We start from the raw sequence: 21,299 nt of genomic DNA on the forward strand, positions 1-21,299 counted from the left end.
TTGCAGGCACTTCAACAAGAAACTTTAGTGTTATCCACGGCATACACCTTCAATTTCTTGGCTTTAGCTAGGATACCTGTTGACACACCTCTTCCAGGGATGAGTAACTGACAGCAAACACATGCCACTCTGCTCCAATGAGCTTACATTCTTTCATACATACCCCCCCTCATGATGTCACCAATCTTCTACTCTGATACTCCCCTTATCCTACTCTTACACTCCACAGACTTTGCTCATTTGCCATGTAAAATTGGGATTCACTAAACTTACCCTTATTTGCATAGAATTGCCTACTAATGCTTGGTTACATCTCTTAGACTGAGCTTCCCCCCCTTAGCAACCTCTGCTCAGTAGCCATGTTGTCTTCAGCCTGCCATTCACTTGCAAGGCAGTTGAATATTTTGAATAAAATCCCTATTTGTGGCTTTTATTTTTTTTTCATGGTTTGGAACAGTAAAGCAAATATGAGCATGTTTACCTGCTTTTGCTCAACTATGATCAACTTTGATCGAACTTGCCCAACACTGCTCAACGTTAACCAACATTGCTGAACGTTGCCCAATATTGCTCAACATTGCCCAAAGTTGTGCTAGTTAGTGTGTGCAATTTTGTTTACATATACTAAATAGTGGTAAAAGCTGTTTAGCACTGCTTTATATTGCTTAAAACATGGCAATCATGCCTCAGGTGGTGCTGCAGGGCTGCCTATGTCGGATGCACATAGTACACTCCCTATACATGTTTGAAAACAGGTAGTGTCAAGTTAGGCATCCCTTTTACTATGTGTTCATGTCAGAGAGAGGTATCATTTCCAGGGTTCATACTGAGCCAGTGTATGTGCTATGCGTTGCCTCTTTGCCAAGGCCAAAGCATACTGGGCACGCCTCCTTCTGCCTACTGGGGCAGGCTCAGGTTGTTCCTCCTCCGAGTCATGCTCTGCCTTTGATGGCCTTGGCAATGGTGGGGGGCTGTTTGGCCCGGCCCTATGCTGCTCCTGCTGCAGCTGTTTTCGCAGGATCATATTATGCAGCATAGCACATACCATGACAATTTGGGTACATGTAGTCGGTGAGTACTGCGAGGCTCCACCAGATGTGTCCAGACACCAGAACCATGACTTGAGCAGCCCAAACACATGCTCGATTACATTTCGTGTTTGTGCATGTGCCTCATTATGGCGTTCCTGTTCAGGCGTGTGTGCATTTCTGATCGGTGTCATCAGCCACGGCTCCAGTGCATATCCAGCATCCCCCACTAGGTGACCATGAGGGATAGGCAAATGTCTGGTACAGCTGTGTCAGATGCCAGATATGGGAATCATGGTAGCTTCCAGGGCAGCTAGCACACACATTCAGTATTATGCCCTGGGCATCACACACGACTTGGCAGTTGATGGACGGGAAGCCCTTGCAGTTAAAGTAGGCTCTACCCCGCTCACTGGCTGGTGTTTGATGCATATGTGCATGCAGTCTATTGCACCCACTACCTCAGGGTATTCTGCTATTTGCTGGAAAAGACACATATTGCTGGCCAATACCTCACGGGAATTGGGGAAATATACATGATCACTGACATGTGCTGACATGGCATTCAGGAACTGGTGCAGTACCCTGGATGCTGATGCCTGTGAAATCCCCATCATATCACCAGTTGGTCTCTGGAAGGTACCTGTTGCTAGTATTCTTAGGCCAACACATGCCTTGGTTTCCACTGGGATGGGTTCCCCACTGTTGGTTCTGTGTGTGAGGCGTGGCCTGCACAGCTCAACAATTTGCTACATGAGGTCTCTGTTCACTCTATAGTGCTCCACTTTTTCCAGCTCATGTAGCCCCTGGTAGTTTACCCTGGGCCTGTACACTCTTCTCCATCTCCTCACTGTGGGTTGCTCAGCAGAATTCACATTGTCACCACCCTCAGCATGTTGCATATGTCGCCTTATAACAGCAATGGCAGCTCCTAACATTTCTTTGTCTCAGTAAAGCTTTTTAAGTTTTCACTTCTCGTAGTTTACTGCAGTGCTGCACTTCTCTGAGGAAAACATGGTGGAAAGTTGTTTGCAGAGTTTTAAGTGCTGGGATGGGCTGGGCTACTGTACTTCCTATGTAATTGCCTGATTCTGATTGTTTTCACCTGCTAGCTCTGCTAGTTCTCCTTGGTTAACTTCCTACTATTTGTTGTGCTTCCTTTTCCCTTTCTGTTTCCACAGGGGGCAGCACCGCGCAAACAAGCACACACCAGCTCACACGCATGCACACATGCTTAAACAGCCTAACACTTGCTGACTCCTGCCTGTACGTGCACACACAGGTGCAAACACACTTACACAGATTTCAACAACCTTACACATACTTACTCCGGCTTAAACACGCGCACACAGGTGCACATGCGTGCACACAGTCTGACTTGGATTTACACGTGCTCACCCACGAACAAACACGTTGCAGGCACTTCAACAAGAAACTTTAGTGTTATCCACGGCATACACCTTCAATTTCTTGGCTTTAGCTAGGATACCTGTTGACACACCTCTTCCAGGGATGAGTAACTGACAGCAAACACATGCCACTCTGCTCCAATGAGCTTACATTCTTTCATACATACCCCCCCTCATGATGTCACCAATCTTCTACTCTGATACTCCCCTTATCCTACTCTTACACTCCACAGACTTTGCTCATTTGCCATGTAAAATTGGGATTCACTAAACTTACCCTCATTTGCATAGGATTGCCTACTAATGCTTGGTTACATCTCTTAGACTGAGCTTCCCCCCCTTAGCAACCTCTGCTCAGTAGCCATGTTGTCTTCAGCCTGCCATTCACTTGCAAGGCAGTTGAATATTTTGAATAAAATCCCTATTTGTGGCTTTTATTTTTTTTCATGGTTTTTAGAGCGCAGCACTTTTGCGAGGTGCTGCGCTATGCTTAAACTTCAGAGATCGAGGTAAAAAAAAAAATATATATTTTTTATTTTGCAACGGAATAAATTGCCATTGGTGGTATATTTGGCCATTGGCATGCTTCCTCAACTGGATGCATCCTTTATTTGCAGCTGTAACGGCTCCGTTTTTCTATTTGCAGAACTGTACTCAGTTGACAACAAAGTACATTTCTGCAAATAACACTATTCTTACTCGGACAGGTTAGGGTTTCCTGGATTGCAAATTTACCTCATTTGCATAGCTTTTGGCAGCAAATGAGGTAATTTGCATAACCTAGCCCTGTCCGTGTAAGAGTCGTTTTAGGAGCTCTCTTGCATGCCCCTGCTGGCTGTTCCTGGATCGCTCGGCAGACATGTTGGCTGCATGGAGTCTTACTCTACTCTTAGACTCCGTGCAAGCCTTTGTGAATCCAGCCCACTGATGAAGAAATTTTATGTCTGAAAGCTTTGTTCTTTTATATTAAAACTTTATTGTGTTTGCGGATTAGTGACTTTGTTTTTTTGCTTTGAACTGTTTTTGCCACTTTCCACTTAACCAGCTTGCTTACTTTGGACTTTTTATCAAGTAGCAAGACACACTGCAGAAATGGATATGTTTTATGGCAAGCAAACTAATACATAGTTATTCAAAAAAAAAAAAAAAAAAATATATATATATATATATATATATATATATATATATTTCCAATAATATATGGAAGTGAAAAGTAATAAGAGTATTCTGCTGCCAAAAAAGACAGATGAATAGACCGAGATGAGGAGGAATAATGAACAGGAGGGACAACTATGGATAAGGAGAGAGAGTTTATTATTATTAGAAAGATTTGAATGTTATGGAAGGACACAAGAAAGGAAAATAAATAGTAAGTGTTGACTAAAAAGGTAAAAAAGTACACATTAGTTGTATTGTATCATTATAGTGAGAGCTTCTTTTGATGTTGGGCCATTACTACCACCTAAGCTATGAAGATGCTAGGGAATTTGAGTGAGAAAGGCATAGTTATAGTGAATAGGTGGGCATGCATCTATTTTATGGTTGTGCATGTACAGACCATGTGAGAGATAAATATTTTTTAGATTGATCCTAAAGTTGGAAAGGTTGCTAGTATGCTGATGGATGAGAGAATATAGTTTCAGGAATGGGCTTCATAGCTGGAATAGAGAGAAGTTCCTGCTGACACATGTAGTTTGTAGGTTCATACGTTCATAGGTATTTACTATACTAATGGCCACAAGGGCCTTTTTTAGCCTAGTCATGTATTTCAAATCTCTGACAAGTTCTAGTGCCCTTGTTAAGTGTAAGCAGGGGCTTGGAAGATGAAACATTTACTAGCAAGGGCCTAGGAGATGAACCATTTAGAGGCTGCCTGTAGACATAGTTGCCAAACCAGAGATGAATTTCCTGTTTCCCATCCACTTGTCTAAGTTACACTTGAATTAGGTTGTGGTGGATCTCTGCTTTACACAGATGGGGAGAGTGTCCCAGAGAAGGAGTAGTGTCTGGGTTATATACCCATCTCTCCAGTAGGTCCTAGTTATATCACAGGCAAGGTTTAAGTGTTTAGAATGGGTAATTCTGGTGCAGTTTGTTTTTCAGATATGCAGGAGGTCTGTCAGAGTGGGGTCTGACAATGCCTTGTATGCCAGGCATAGATTTGTCTTCAAACGCCTGTAGGAGATAGAATACAGGAATAGGGCCTTCAGACAGTCTGCACAGGGCATGTTACTTACACCCTGTATTTTTTTAGTGAGGAACCTCTGTGGACATTCCAATTGATGGATATGCCTGGATAGCCACATAGCAAGGGGGGCATTCTACTCAATGATAGGTCTGATGAATGGCAAATGCAGTGGAATTATGACTTCCTTAGACCTAGATGTCCTACCATTGTTTATAAGTTGTGCAAAATGGAATGATTTCCTCACTACTGTAGACACATGATGGTCAAAGGTTAGATTACTGTTGATGTGTGTGCCCAAGTTCGTGACTACTAGGTCAAATCTTAGGAGTGTGTTGTCAATATGATAGTTATCATGGGTGGACGACTTCCGAAGGTATTGAGGAACATTTTATTTCTAAATGAAAGTGGCCTAGTAGGGGTGTATAAATGCAATATGTCTAGTACAGCTTTGCTTTGTTCTGGTTTATATATTAATCTGTGGACTAGTAGTGGTTGTGTGTAAGTGAGGTGCTTGGGTTATTTAAGCCAAGTAAGTTGTTTTAGCTTTTAAGCAGTGATTGGTTATGTTTTATGAATACTTGCCTTGTCAGTATTATACAAAATATTAGAAATGCTATTTTGAGCTATTGGTCTACTTTTTATTAGCTGACGATTATTTTGCTTCAGTCTTGGAACAATGCAGACTTCCCTGCAGGAAAGGGGAAAAGTCATTAGCAATTATAGGAATATTTGTCATGTTGAAGTTATGCAAAAGACTATTTGATCCTAGGCCAAAGGGTTGCCAGCCATGATGAACATCTGATTATGTCTGGCTGTTGTTATTTGAAGAACACTAGAAACATCTTTGGGATGTAACAAAAGCAAGATGTAGGATAATGACTGATTAGCCACAATAAAACCAATATAAAAACATGAACAACCAGTCGAGCACAGCAGAGCAGACCAATAAAATATGAATTTAATGAAATAACAAAGCTTAAAAATATTATGAACAAAATATAAAAGATAAGTGCTTTCATACCCTACACTAGACGTTTCATCACATCTAATGGTTAAAATGTATCAAACACTTCAATGTAAATTTAATTATTCAAAGCATGTGGTCTAAGTAAATGTCTTAAAGGAACAACTCAGCTAAGACCAATCCTACTATCATCTTGCATTTCAAAGACCATTTAATTTCAAGACATTTCATTTTATTATTAATGTCACTACCTCGACTACTACATTTGTACAATTCTAAGACCATAAACTTAAAATGGTGGTCATTACCGTTACTTAAAATGTGTTTACTTAAATCATTCCTTACATCTTGCTTCCTGATATCATTTAAATATTCGCATATATGATCTTTCAAAGATCTATTTGCTTTACCAGTGTAATAGCTATTATATAACGCACAAAAGGGCAAATAAACAAGATTACAGCTTTTACCATCAGCATGAAAGCAAAATTTATATGATCTCCCAGTAAAAAGGTGTGCATATTCAGTACAATTAAAAGTATGCTTCCACATAACTACAATCCCTACAAGGGTAGGTAACTAGTCTTTCTGAACCACATACTGCCCAGTCAAAAGGTTATAGCAAAGTATCTTCTTTAAGTCTTACTATTTTTCAAAAAAACATCAGGGCTTCACCCAAAATGACCTTATTATTTCTCATCAGGTGTAAGGACTAGCCAGTTATTCCTCACAATATCACATACAAGCTGAACATCATTTGAGTAAGTCAAGGACATTCTGAAATTATTAGAAACGGTTGATCCAGGTATCATAACTATATCATTAGAGGTAGAAAAATAGGGGTTAGTTAAACCATCCCCCTATTTCAACACTTTATCATAAGCATGGTCAATTTCATTCATACAATAGCCCCTGCACAAAAAAATCATCATTCAGAACATTAAAGAATTCAAGCATCATTGTATTTTCAATGTGTAGCTGCTCATGCCTATAAAACGTTTTAGGTCTTTTAAGGTCATTATGATGGACATGCCTAAGATGCATACTCCCCCAATGTAACAAACTCTTTACTTTACAATTCTTCATATACAATTTAGTGCCCAAGCCCTTAGATGTAAAAAAGACAGAAACATCCAGGAAATCCACACTAATATTTGAAAATGTAGATGTGAATCTCAAAAACGTAGTAATTTGATTTAAATAAATAAAGATTCCCAAAATGCCATCACCATGTTCACATAACTGTTAGTGCACATGGTACCCATGGCCACACGTACCAATTGGTGAAAAGAATTTTCATTAAAGGTCAATACATTGTGACTTAAAATAATCTCAAGTAAAGAGCAAATATGATGTAGCCTATCAACACTATATGAGGAGTATTTATAAAGGAAAAAGCCTAACATAGTCCAAACCTATTTAATTTGGGATTACAGTAAAGAGAGATGTCACGTCCATAGTGACAAGCACAAAATCATTAGTTATTTAACCACTAGACCATTCATACAAAGTAGATAAAGCATGTTTAGTATCCTTCAGGGAGCCCTTACTGTTGTCCAGAACAGGACATAACATCCATTCAACAAAAATAGATATGAGTTCTGCTGCCCATCCATGGTCAGAAACTATTGGTCTCGTGGGTGGGTCGGTCAAGTATTTTAGGCTTTTTTTTCAAAATACTCCTTAAAATACTGATAGCTTACATCTTTATTGATCTTTACTTGAGATTATTTTATGTCATAATGTATTTACCATTAATGAAAAATGTTTTAACTAATTGGAAGGTGTGGCCATGGGTACCATGTGTGCTAACAGTTATCCTAACATGGTGATGATCTACTGGAAATCTTTATATGTTTTTGATAGAAGTAACTTCTTTAAACAATTTATTCATTTTTCGTACATTTTGTTGATGATATTTTTTGTTTAGTTTGGTTCTGCAGATATGTTGCATGAATATGCTGATTATTTACATCTAACTTTTTCATTTTTGAGAGTTACATCTACATTTTCAGATGTTAGTGTAGATTTCTTGGACGTTTCTGACTTTTTTACACCTAAGGGCTTGAATACTAGGTTGTATAAGAAGACTTCTAAAGTAACTAGTTTGTTACAGACATGTGCAACGTAATGTCCTTAAAGGACAGTTTTATAGGCAAGAGGGGCTAATCTGTGGCAATGCAGTAATGCTTGAATCTTTTAATGTTTTGAATGATGAATTTTTGAGGGATGGTTTAGCTAAACCCTATTTTTCTACCTGTGATGATATGGTTATGAGACCTGGATCAACCGTTTCTAATAATTTCAAAATGTTCTTGACTTACTCAAATGATGTTTAGCTAGTATATCATCTGATGAGAGATATGTCCATTTTGGGTGAAGCTTCAAGGTTTTGTATCAAAAATAAGTCTTTAAAGAAGTTACTTTGCTATAACTTTTTTTGCAGGGCAGTATGTGATTCGGAAAGACTAGGCACCTACTCTTGTATACATTGTAATTATGTTAAGCATATTTTTAATTGTACTGAATATGCACACCTTATTACTGGGAGATCTTATAAATTTCACTTTCATGCTGACTGTAAAAGCTATAATCTTGTTTATTTGGACTTTTGAGTGTTATGTAATAGCTATTACACTGGTAAAACAAAAAGATCTTTGAAAGATCATATATGCGAACATTTAAATGACATCAGGAAGCAAGGTTAAGGAATGTTTTAAGTAAACACATTTTAAGTAATAGTAATGACCACCATTTTAAGTTTATGATCTTAGAATTGTACAAGTGTAATAGCTGAGGTGGTAACATTAATAATAACATGGAATGTCTTGAAAGTAAATGGATCTTTGAATTGCCAGTTGATAGTGGGATTGGTCTTAATGGAGTTGTTCAAGACCTTTAGTAAGACCGTGTGCTTTGAATAGGCACATTTATATTTAAGTGTTTGATACATTGTAACCGTTAGACCTGATAGAAGCGACTAGTAGAGGGCGTGAAAGGGCTTATATTTATGTTTTGTTCTGAAGCTTTTTTAAGCTTTGTTATTTCATTAAATGCATATTTTATTAATCTGCACTGCAATAATTTTTTAGATACTTTAGCATATTGCTTCCCTAGCAAAATGGAAAAGTATATTGCAGAATGCATTCATCGTTCACTTTAAATTGGTATGATATGTTGGACAAATTAATGTAGTAGAATACCTCGCAAACTGAATATGCAAGAGACAAATAAAAGCTCTTTTTAATTACACCAAGGATCATCCTGGTATACATTTTACATTTATTGGAAATTAAATTTTAATACAACAGAAAGTCAGTAAAAAGGAGCTGTCTTTTGGATTCAACTCATAAGAAAATAAAAAAAAAAAAAAAAAAGAACATAACAACAGGGACATTACTTAGCCCTAGGATAAATGGCAATTGCCATTGCTTCTCCTTCTTTTGGCTTTTTCCAGTTAGGGGTCACCACAGTGAATCACCTGTCTGCTCATGATTGATAGTGGAGTTTTATGTTGTCGAGTTGCCAGCCTGGCACCCAACGTTCCACTGAAGGCACACACACCTAGGGTTAATTTAAAGTAAACAATCCACATGCAGCATGTCTTTGGGAGGAAACTGGACCACCCGGAGGAAATCCACACAACCACAGGGAGGACATGCAGACTCTGCACAGAAGGCACCCCTGGCAAGGATCGAACTGGAGAACCTCTTGCTGTGAAGTGGCAACACTAACCGCTTCACCACCGCAGCCACCCTACAATTGCCATTGCTATTACAGTAAAACTGTTGATATTTATTCATTTTTTTTATTAATTATCTATTCATTAATTTTCATCAGTTATTTCATTTAAAGATTTGCTTGGCAATCATATGAATATTTTCTTCTTCATCTCTTCAGCTTTAATAAATACATTTTGGATAACCTGCTTGTGTGTGTGTGTGTGTGTGTGTGTGTGTGTGTGTGTGTGTGTGTGTGTGTGTGTGTGTGTGTGTGTGTATGTATGTATGTATGTAGGTATATATATATATATATATATATATATATATATATATATATATATATATATATATATATATATAGTGTGTGTGTGTGTGTGTGTGTGTGTGTGTGTAGATATATATATATATATATATATATATATATATATATATATACATATATATTTCTACCTACACACACACATATATAATGTATACATACATTCATTTCACAGTCAAGCACTTGCTTAAAACTCATAGCAAGCACTAATTAACCCTAGCACTAGACCCCCCTATACTGTCCAGAAGGACAAGGCTCTCTATTCGCCCCCACCAGCCAAACAGAAAACAGCTTACTCTACCTATTCAGGCATGTCCAAAGGGCAGTTTCCGGTGTACACTCCAGTCCAACTGGTGAATCTGGGCATTCTGATGCAATTTTACAACTGCCTCATGTACACAGACAACCCTCTCCTCCTACCACCAAACACTAATATATGCGACAGATGCAATTATACAGCCAAACTGGAGGCAAAGCTCTCTCAACCCAAGACTGGAACTGACAGTCAAGAGGATAAGGGTAATACTTGCAACACACCACCAGTCTCACATAGCCCTAAAAAACCAATGCCGCCTAATAACACACATGAATACATAAAAACATACTTGGAGGCTCTAAATATAAATCTGCAAAAGCAGCAGAGACCTCCAAAGCAGACATCCAAGCAACCTCCACACCCTATCACGAACCATGAAACACATACTTCACATAATCAGTGTGCCACACAATCACAGCCCTTAATGCAAAATAACACACTAGTAATAGGCGACTCTATAGTCAGGCACACTGATGTCCCACTAACTAGGCTGGACAAGGAGAAGGTTGCAGTTAGCTGCCTGTCAGGTGCCAGGATCTGCCACATAACATAAGCACTCAGGTCACTCCAGAACAAGGACAAATACGACTCTTGTAACCAGATATAGCAAACGAACCAAACCAAATAACACAAAGAGATAGGCAGCGTAGAAGCAATCCAAAAGCAATCCAGAAATAATCCAAGTTTATGAAATTAATCCAAGTTTATTAAAATGTGACTCTGTCATTGTCCATGTTGGTGTGAATGACCTGAGACGTACCTCCCTGGACTACATGAAAAGTGACATGGAAGAACTCTCTGATCATGTAGCCCAGGCCGGTATGACCCTGACCCTGAGTAGCATCCTGCCCTCACCAAGAATGATGCCACAGTATAAAGAAAAAATTATCAATTTCAACAATTGGCAAAGTTTCTGGTGCCATTCAAAGAGGATCCAGTATCTGGGACCACATGCTCGACAAGCCTCATTGCTTTGCAAGAGATGGCTTGCACCTGTCCCCCTTAGACTTTTGAATACTGGCCAAGGCTCTTCCCGCCCCCATAGTGCCTTTTTTAGGCAAGGCTCAAAAGACAAACCCACCACCATAAATAGCACAAGTAACCTAAAACGTAGGGTAATGCTACTCAACGCCAGAAGTCTAAACCTCAAAATGCACGCACTCGAGTCACTCCTCAGTATGGAGAACATCGACATCTGTGCAGTAACAGAAACCTGGTTTAAGGCTCCTGTGAGCACCCCAGCACTACTAGGCTATAACTCATACCATACCTTTCGGCCACAGAACCAGGACCGAAAAACAAAAGGCAGGGGTGTATCCATATTCATCAAGGAACCGCACACCTCCAGGTTAGTGGTGCAGCACAATGCATCAGAGATCATCCATGTGCAACTAATAAAGGGCAAAACTGCAATCCAAATTGCCGCTTGCTACAGATCACCCACCATGGCCCAGGACCCCCAATCAGCATTTCTGAAGACACTGGGAAATATGAAGGTCCTACCAAACACCCTAATACTGGGTGATTTCAATTACACAAACATAAACTGGAAGAACTACTCAAGTACTAACTCCCTTGCCCAATGCTTCCTAGACTTTATAAACTGGAATGCCCTGGATCAACTGGTCAACACCCCCACCAGAGGGAACAACATGTTGGACCTGGTCATCACCAACATGGTCGACCGGTGTAACACACTGGAGGTCAACCCCTCGCTGGTTAGATCAGACCATAGACTAATTACTCTGGATATCCACATTCCGCTCCCACCCCCAATCAAGAATCAAGGAAACCACCATGAAAAGCTTTTCAAAAGCAAACTTCACTTTACTTAAGACAGAGGTTGAAAGGTTCACAGCCCCCATGCTAAAGGACAGTGCTGCCCAAGCTGCTGAAACCTTTACAAAGGTACTCTATGAGCATCTGTAGGAATGCATGGATCATGCTATCTCAAGTAAAACCAAGAGTCACTCCTCCAAGAAAAGGAAACCAGTCTGGTGGACCCTTGCCATAAACAAGCTATACAACAGAAGGAGGAAACTAGTACAGAAAAGAGTAAAATCCCAAGAAGGAAAGACATCCCAATCAGTATCAGCAAGAAACTACAATCCCTCATTAAATCATCCAAGGCTAGTTTCGAAAGAAAAATTGCCAGTGATTCCAAAGATAACCTCAAAGCTTTCTTTAGCTATGTTACTGCACTGTTATAACTTGCTGATACTTGTTAACCTCTGCTATCTCTGAAAAAACAAAAAAAAACAAAAAAAAATCTTGCTTTTTTCCCACTTTTATGAGATTTAAAAAAGTTCAGTTACAGGCTTGCTGTTCTTGAACTGTTTGTAAGTTTCTGTGAGGCCATTTTTTGCTTGGGCTAAAGGAAAGTCTCTCTGTTGATCAGTGGCAGTGAAAAACATTGTGCAGCCTGCCTGCCCCTGTGGGAGTGGTTACTGACTTGAAACTGTAGTTTTATTGGCCATTCTGGGTCAATTCCAAAACTCCTTCATCTTCCTCTCTTAAAACCTGGTTGCCTCGTGGTGTGGGTGTCTTTTCAGGCTTGTTGGCTGTTGGTGAAGCACCCACAAAGAGAAGAAAATGCTGAGAGAAGAAAGGAGCCACTTTTGAATCTTTAAGTATTTTTCCTCTGTTTATTTGCTAAGTTTTTCTGCATAGCTGCCTATTTTGAGCATTTTCTGGCTTGTTAAATTTGATTTATGCATTAGTAACTGTATTTAGAGCACAACCTAGAGCTGTTTACTGAATTTCCTGTTTGCACTTATTTTTAAAATCTTTTTTTTCTCAAAACTTGAATTTTATCTGTCTTAGGCCTAGCACTCTTGTGTGGGGTCATTTACTGCACTGTTATAACTTGCTGATACTTGTTAACCTCTGCTATCTCTGAAAAAACAAAAAAAAAACAAATCTTGCTTTTTTTCCACTTTTCTGAGATTTAAAAATGTTCAGTTACAGGCTTGCTGTTCTTGAACTGTTTGTAAGTTTCTGTGAGGCCATTTTTTGCTTGGGCTAATGTAGGCATGACGACTAGGAGGCTACATGAGCGCATGAGTGAACACATTTATGCCATTGAGAGAGCTAACATTACTAATGCTCTGGCAAAACATACCCTAGAAAATGGTTCCTCACATAGCTTTAAATTCATGGTTTTGGAAAGGGTTAATAAAGGAGGTAGGTTGGGCAATATTAGGAATTGTACAGAAGAAAGAGAGGGGAAATGGATCTTGAAACTACAAGCCCACAAGTTCGGATTGAATGAAAGAGTAGCATTAAAACCTTTTTTAGCCAACAGACCTCTTAGGCATTAGTATTATGTGGTTCTTGGATGTGTTTTTTTCATTACAAGTGATCCAATTGTTCTTAATCAGCTTTCATTTTCTTAATTGTCTGCTGCACTTGATTTGTCTGTTTGAATAAGTCGATGATGTCATTTAGTATATATAGGAATTTGCTTGTTTTACTGCATTTAATGTCTGATGAAGCGTTGGATGCAATGTGAAAGCGCTTACTGTCTGCAGTTTTATTTTGTCTGTTCGTATGTTTTTTTTTATTAAACCTTGGATTTTATCAACTTGACTATTTATTCATGCCATACAGCTCATGCTGCACTCCTCTGATTCCTTTTTGCACATGTGACTCTACATACTGAGGGTGCTTTACCTGGCAAATATTGTTTGTTGTTTCAACATGTTGGACCTGGTCATCACCAACATGGTCGACCGGTGTTCCACACTGGAGGTCAACCCCTCGCTGGTTAGATCAGACCATAGACTAATTACTCTGGATATCCACATTCCGCTCCCACCCCCAATCAAGAATCAAGGAAACCACCATGAAAAGCTTTTCAAAAGCAAACTTCACTTTACTTAAGACAGAGGTTGAAAGGTTCACAGCCCCCATGCTAAAGGACAGTGCTGCCCAAGCTGCTGAAACCTTTACAAAGGCACTCTATGAGCATCTGTAGGAATGCATGGATCATGCTATCTCAAGTAAAACCAAGAGTCACTCCTCCAAGAAAAGGAAACCAGTCTGGTGGACCCTTGCCATAAACAAGCTATACAACAGAAGGAGGAAACTAGTACAGAAAAGAGTAAAATCCCAAGAAGGAAAGACATCCCAATCAGTATCAGCAAGAAACTACAATCCCTCATTAAATCATCCAGGGCTAGTTTCGAAAGAAAAATTGCCAATGATTCCAAAGATAACCTCAAAGCTTTCTTTAGCTATGTTACTGCACTGTTATAACTTGCTGATACTTGTTAACCTCTGCTATCACTGAAAAAACAAAAAAACAAAAAAAAATCTTGTTTTTTTCCCACTTTTCTGAGATTTAAAAAAGTTCAGTTACAGGCTTGCTGTTCTTGAACTGTTTGTAAGTTTCTGTGAGGCCATTTTTTGCTTGGGCTAAAGGAAAGTCTCTCTGTTGATCAGTGGCAGTGAAAAACATTGAGCAGCCTGCCTGCCCCTGTGGGAGTGGTTACTGACTTGAAACTGTAGTTTTATTGGCCATTCTGGGTCAATTCCAAAACTCATTCATCTTCCTCTCTTAAAACCTGGTTGCCTCATGGTTTGGGTGTCTTTTCAGGCTTGTTGGCTGTTGGTGAAGCACCCACCAAGAGAAGAAAATGCTGAGAGAAGAAAGGAGCCACTTTTGAATCTTTAAGTATTTTTCCTCTGTTTATTTGCTAAGCTTTTCTGCATAGCCACCTATTTTGAGCATTTTCTGGCTTGTTAAATTTGATTTCTGCATTAGTAACTGTATTGAGAGCACAACCTAGAGCTGTTTACTGAATTTCCTGTTTGCAGTTATTTTTAAAATCGTTTTTTTCTCAAAACTTGCATTTTATCTGTCTTTGGCCTAGCACTCTTGTGTGGGGTCATTTACTGCACTGTTATAACTTGCTGATACTTGTTAACCTCTGCTATCTCTGAAAAAACTAAAAAACAAAAAAAATCTTGCTTTTTTCCCACTTTTCTGAGATTTAAAAAAGTTCAGTTACAGGCTTGCTGTTCTTGAACTGTTTGTAAGTTTCTGTGAGGCCATTTTTTGCTTGGGCTAAAGGAAAGTCTCTCTGTTGATCAGTGGCAGTGAAAAACATTGAGCAGCCTGCCTGCCCCTGTGGGAGTGGTTACTGACTTGAAACTGTAGTTTTATTGGCCATTCTGGGTCAATTCCAAAGCTCCTTCAACTTCCTCTCTTAAAACCCTCTTTTGCGCGGTTTTGCACATTTTTGAGAATAGCGCAACAACGGGCAGCGCCGCCTAATTGGGTTTAAACTATTCCTGGCTCCACAAAGTCTGCTCTTCACTTTTTCCCTTAGAACTGCTCTATCTCTCAATTTAAACACCATATTCTCATTCTAAGGGCCTTCACTGGTCCAATTAAGTAATCCTACAAGTTAGCACTATTAAACCATAAGCACTACTTACTCTTATACTCTCTACGATTACCCTGTTCTCTATTGGTCCATCTTAAATTCAGTTTCCCTATTACTCTAGCATGTCCAAAGGTCAGTCAATGGTTTCCTCTGCATTCCAGGTGGTGAATCTGGGAATTTTGAGGCAATGTTACAACTGTCTCATGTACACGGACAACCCTCTCCTCCTCCAAACAGGTTCAAATATATGTGAGAGATGCAACTATTTAGCCAAACTGGAGGCTGAGCTCTCTCATCTCAAAACTGGTGTAACCAGTCAGGAGGAGAAGGTAACCTCATACAACACAATTCCAGTATCACATAGTCCCACCACATCAGCGAACCAAACACATAAATACACAAAAACATACTCGGAGGCTTTAAATAAAAATCTACCTAAGCAACAGAGACCTCCAAAGCAGACATTCAAGCAAACACTACCTCAAAACAAAACACACACAACACATAACCCACAAAGTCAGTGTGCCAAGCAGCCACAGCCCTTAACGCTGAATAACACACCTGATACTCTTGTTATAGGTGACTCTATTGTCAGACACACTGACGTCCCACTCACCAGGCTGAATAAAGAGAAGGTCACAGTGAGCTGCCTGTCGGGTGCTAGGATCTGACACATAATGCAAGCACTCAGGTCACTCCAAAGCAAATACAAATATGACTCAATCATTGTACATGCTGGTGTGGATGACCTGAGACGTACCTCCCTGGACTACATGAAAAGAGACATAGGGGAGCTCTCTGATCATGTAGCCCAGGCTGGTATGACCCTGACCTTGAGCAGCATCTTACCGTCACCTAGAATGATGCTACAGTACAAAGACAAAATGATCGATTTTAACAATTGGCTAAAATTTTGGTGTCATTCAAAGGGGATCCAGTGTCTGTCAGCCTGAGATGACATGCTCGACAAGCCACGTTGCTTCGCTAGGGACGGCTTGCACCTGTCACCACTGGGCTTTCGGATATTGGCAAAGGCTCTTGCCACCCCCATAGTGCCTTTTTTAGGCAAGGCTCAAAAGTCAAACCCACCCCCATAGATAGCACAAGGAACAAGAAACTAAGGGTAATGCTGCTAAACGCCAGAAGTCTTAACCTCAAGATGCACGCACTCAAAGCTCTCTTCAGTATGGAGAACATCGATATCTGTGCAGTGACAGAAACCTGGTTCAAGGCTCCAGAGAGCACCCCAGCACTACCAGGCTATACCTCATATCATGCTTTTCGGCCCCAAAACTCGGACCGAACCACAAAAGGAGGGGGAGTTTCCATATTTATCAAGGATATCCACACCTCCAGGTTAGTGGCATTGCACGAAGTATCGGAGACCATCCATGTGCAACTAACAGTGGGCAAGACTGCTTTTCAGTTTATAGCATCCTACAGACCACCCTCTCAAAGTCAGGAATCCCATTCGGCTTTCCTGAAAACATTGGAGAACATGAAGATCTCTCCGAACACCATTATATTGGGAGACTTCAACTACCCAAACATTGACTGGAAGCACTACTCAAGCCCCAGCACCTTAGCCCAAAGATTCCTGGAAATTATAAACTCAAATGCTATGGAACAACTAGTCACCACTCCCACAAGAGGGGACAACATACTAGACCTGATCATTACCAACATGGGGACTCTATGCTCCACACCAGAAGTATATCCCTCATTGGTAAGATCAGACCATAAATTAATTTCACTGGATATCCACATCCCGACCCCACCCCCAGCCCAGAAAACCACAGTGAAAAACTTCTCAAAAGTGAACTTCTCACTTCTCAAAACCGAAGTGGAATCCTTCAAGGCCCCAGGGCCAGTGGAAACTACAGCCCAAACTGCAGAATCCTATATAAAATGCATTCTATGGACATCTCCAGGAATGCATGGATCATGCTATCCCAAACAAAACCAAGACCCAATCATCCAAAGGCAGGCGTCCAGTCTGGTGGACCCCTGCCATAAATAAACTGTACAACAGAAGGAGGAAGCTACTACATGATAGAGCAAAATCCCTAATAGGGAAGGCAACTCTGATCAGTACTAGCAAAAAATTACGATCCCTCATAAAATCCTCCAAGGCCAGCTTCGAGAGAAAAATTGCACAGGACACCAAAGACAATCATAAGGCTTTTTTCAGTTATGTTAGAAACCTGGGATGCAACTCCCAGACTTGTTCTGAGTTGATTCTAAACGACAAAAAATACAGTGAACCCACAGACATCGCCAATATCCTGGCAGACAGGTTCAGTGCAAACTTCTCCCCCCCTCCCCCCAAAAGAGCAAGTATCTATCCCGGCCGAGGGCTGCCTCCCAAACATCTCAGATGCTCAGGTGAAGGCTGCCCTCTCCAAAGCAAAAAAACATTGCTTCCATGGGACCAGATGGCGTCCCAGGTTGCATCCTACATGAACTACAAGAGGAACTAATCCCTCAAATAAAACAGCTATACAATCTCAGCCTCACTACAGGATATGTGCCACAGAATGGCGTACAGCAACAGTGGTCCCACTCCACAAAGGTGGAGCCTCTACGGACTCTGGAAACTATCGCCCCATAAGCCTGACTAGCTCAGTCTGCAAGGCTATGGAGAGGATTATCATGGAGCTCATAAACAAAGACATTGGGGACCTACAGACACTAGATCCTACCCAGTTCAGCTTTGTCAAGGGCAGATCTTCTCTTTTGAACCTGGTTGACTTCTTTGAAACAGTCACCAAAGCCAGAGATGAAGGGAAGGTAGTCCACACAGCCTATCTGGACCTTGCAAAGGCATTTGACACAATACCCCACTCGGGCATCATAGATAAGCTATCCAGCTTAAATATAAATCCCTATGTCACAAGATGGGTCGCAAACTGGCTCAAAGACAGAACCCACAGAGTGAGAGTTGCCGGAGCCATGTCAGACTCGAAACCAGTCACAAGTGGCGTCCCACAGGGTTCTGTCCTGGGCCACTCTTGTTCGGTATATACTTTTCCAAGGTACAGGCAAACGTGGGAGGACTATGGCTCACCAAGTTCGCAGACGACTGCAAACTGGGTGCCATAATTAACTCTCCAGCTGACACAAACATCCTTCAAAAAGGTCTCACAGAAACAGATAACTGGTGCCAGCGCCATGGTTTAAAGCTAAATGCCAAACAATGTATAGTCATAGCCTTTGGCAAAAACAATGTGCCCACAAATTACCACATAGGTGGAAACCCATTAAGTACAGAGAAAGTTATTAGGGACCTGGGGACCCAAGTTGATAGCAATCTCTCCTTTGAAAACCACATTGCCAAAGTGGTTAGAAAGACCTTCTACATAGCCCACCTCATCACGAAGGGTTTCACATCTAGATCAAGAGAGGTAATCATGCCCCTTTATTCATCCCTCATCAGGCCCATCATAGAATACAATGCCCCTTTTGGGATGTACCTTATCCGACACCTGCAGCAATTAGAAAGACCCCAAAATTATCTCACCAAGAGGATCAAGGTTCTCAAACAGATGCCATATACTGCTCGGTTAAAAAAACTCCAGCTCTACTCGGTTGCATACCGCCTACTTCGAGGCGATCTATGCCTGACATACAAAGCTATGTCAAATCCAGAATTAATGGATATGCTCCACCTCAGTAAATCTAAATCCCTTAGAGCCACACGCTCGAGGGACTTGAACCTCAGCACAGAAATAAATAGAACTTGCTGGAGGGACAGGTTCATAACCCAGAGGCTCCCTTCGCTCTGGAATAGAATTCCAGTTCATGTATGGCAGAGCACCTCACTGAATCTCTTCAAGAAGAATCTTGATAAGTGGATGGGGGATCGTAGGTTTGTCCCAGGGATTACTCCTGTGTCACTATTAGACAGAGGCACAGTAAACTAAACCTTAAAAAGGGCACAGTATACTCAAATCAAGGGGTGGCGTAAGCCATACAGAATCAGGCTAGGCTTATAATTGCCCCAGGGCAGATAGCCTAGTATGAACCTATGAACCTATGAACCTATGAACCTATGTCAGGAACCTAAGTAGAAACTCTCAGATCTGCTCTGAGTTAGTGCAGAATGGCATAAAATACACTGAACCAACTGATATTGCCAACATTCTGGCAGACAGGTTTAGTGCAAACTTCATCCCCCTCTCACCCCCTAAAGGGCCCATAACCATACCAGAAGAATGCAGGGCCCCATCAATTACTGACACACAGGTTAAAACAGCCCTAACCAAAGCCAAAAATACAGCTTCAAAGGGACCAGTCAGTGTCCCAGGCTGTGTCTTACAAGAGCTCCAAAATGAACTAACCCCTCACCTAAATACACTGTTCAAACTCAGCCTCTTTACAGGCTACAGACCCACAGAGTGGCACACAGCAACAGTTATCCTGCTCCACAAAGGTGGAGCCACAACGGACCCCGGGTACTATTGCCCTATAAGCCTGACTAGCCTGGTATGCAAGGCTATGGAACGCATCATCATGGAACTCATTAACAGAGACATTGGGAACCTCCAAACCTTGAACCCTACCCAGTTTGGCTTTAAGGGCAGATCATGCCTCCTAAACCTGGTGGACTTCTTTGAGACAGTTACCAAGGCATTAGATGAGGGAAAGGATGTCCACACAGCCTACCTAGACCTCACAAAGGCTTTTGACACCATTCCCCATTCTAGTATTATAGACGAGCTCACCAGCTTGAACATAAACCCCTACATCATGTGATGGGTTGCCAGCTGGCTCATGGATAGAACGCACATGCTGAGAGTTGTAGGCTCTATGTCAAACGGTTACAAGTGGCTTCCCCCAGGACTCAGTCCTAGGACCCCTCCTGTTGCGTATATACTTCTCAGAGGTACAGGTAAGCATAGGAGGACTATGGCTGACCAAGTTCACAGATGACTGCAAACTAGGGGCCATAATTGATTCTCCGGCTGATACAGACACCCTCCAGATGGGTCTCACTGAGACGGATACTTGATGTCAAAATTATGGCCTCAAGCTCAATGCCAAAAAGTGCATAGTCATCCCCTTTGAAAAAAAAGTACCCACAAACTGCCACATAGGTGGTAGTCCCTTAAATACAGAAAAAAATGCAATAAGGGATCTGGGGAACCAAGTAGATAGTAATCTCTCCTTTGATAATCATATTGCCAAGGTGGTTAGAAAATCCTTCTATGTGGCCCACCTGATCACAAAAGGGTTCACATCTAGAACAAAAGAGGTTATTGTGCCTCACTCATTAGACCCATCATAGAATACAATGCCCAATTTGGGATGTACCTTACAAGACACCTGCAACAGCTGGAAAGGCCATAAAAGTACCTCACCAAGAGGATTACTGGCCTCAAATAGATGCCCTATGCAGCCTGACTCAAGAAACTCCAGCTGTACTAGGTTGCATAACGCTTCCTCAGAGATGATCTCTGCCTGACATACTAGGCCATGTCCAACCCAGAATTGATGGACATGCTCCACCTAAAAAAAAAAAAAAAACAAATCCCGGAGAGCCACATGCTCTAGATATATAAACCTCACTACAACGATAAATAGGACATGCTGGAGGGATAGATTCCTGTCCCAGAGACTCCCCATGCTTTGGAACAGGATTCCAATATACATCAGGCAGAGCCACTCACTAACACTCTTCAAGAGAAACCTTGACAGGTGGATGGGAAACAGAAAATTTACCCCGGGGATCACTGCAGTGGCTCTACTGGACAGTGGTGCAGGGATCTAATGGCTCTGCTGGTCAGAGGCACAGGTAACTAATCTAAGGGGGTGGTGAAAGCCAACACATTCTGGCTAGGCTTATAAATGCCCTTGGGCAGATAGCCTAGTACTTACCTATGAACCCATGAACCTATATGGATTTACTTACCTTTATTGAATGGCAGTAATATTGATGTGAATAATCTCAAAACCAAATTACT

Source organism: Protopterus annectens, chromosome 2.part0 (genome assembly GCF_019279795.1).
Source record: "Protopterus annectens isolate FY-2018-M chromosome 2.part0, PAN1.0, whole genome shotgun sequence".
NCBI lineage: Eukaryota > Metazoa > Chordata > Ceratodontiformes > Protopteridae > Protopterus > Protopterus annectens.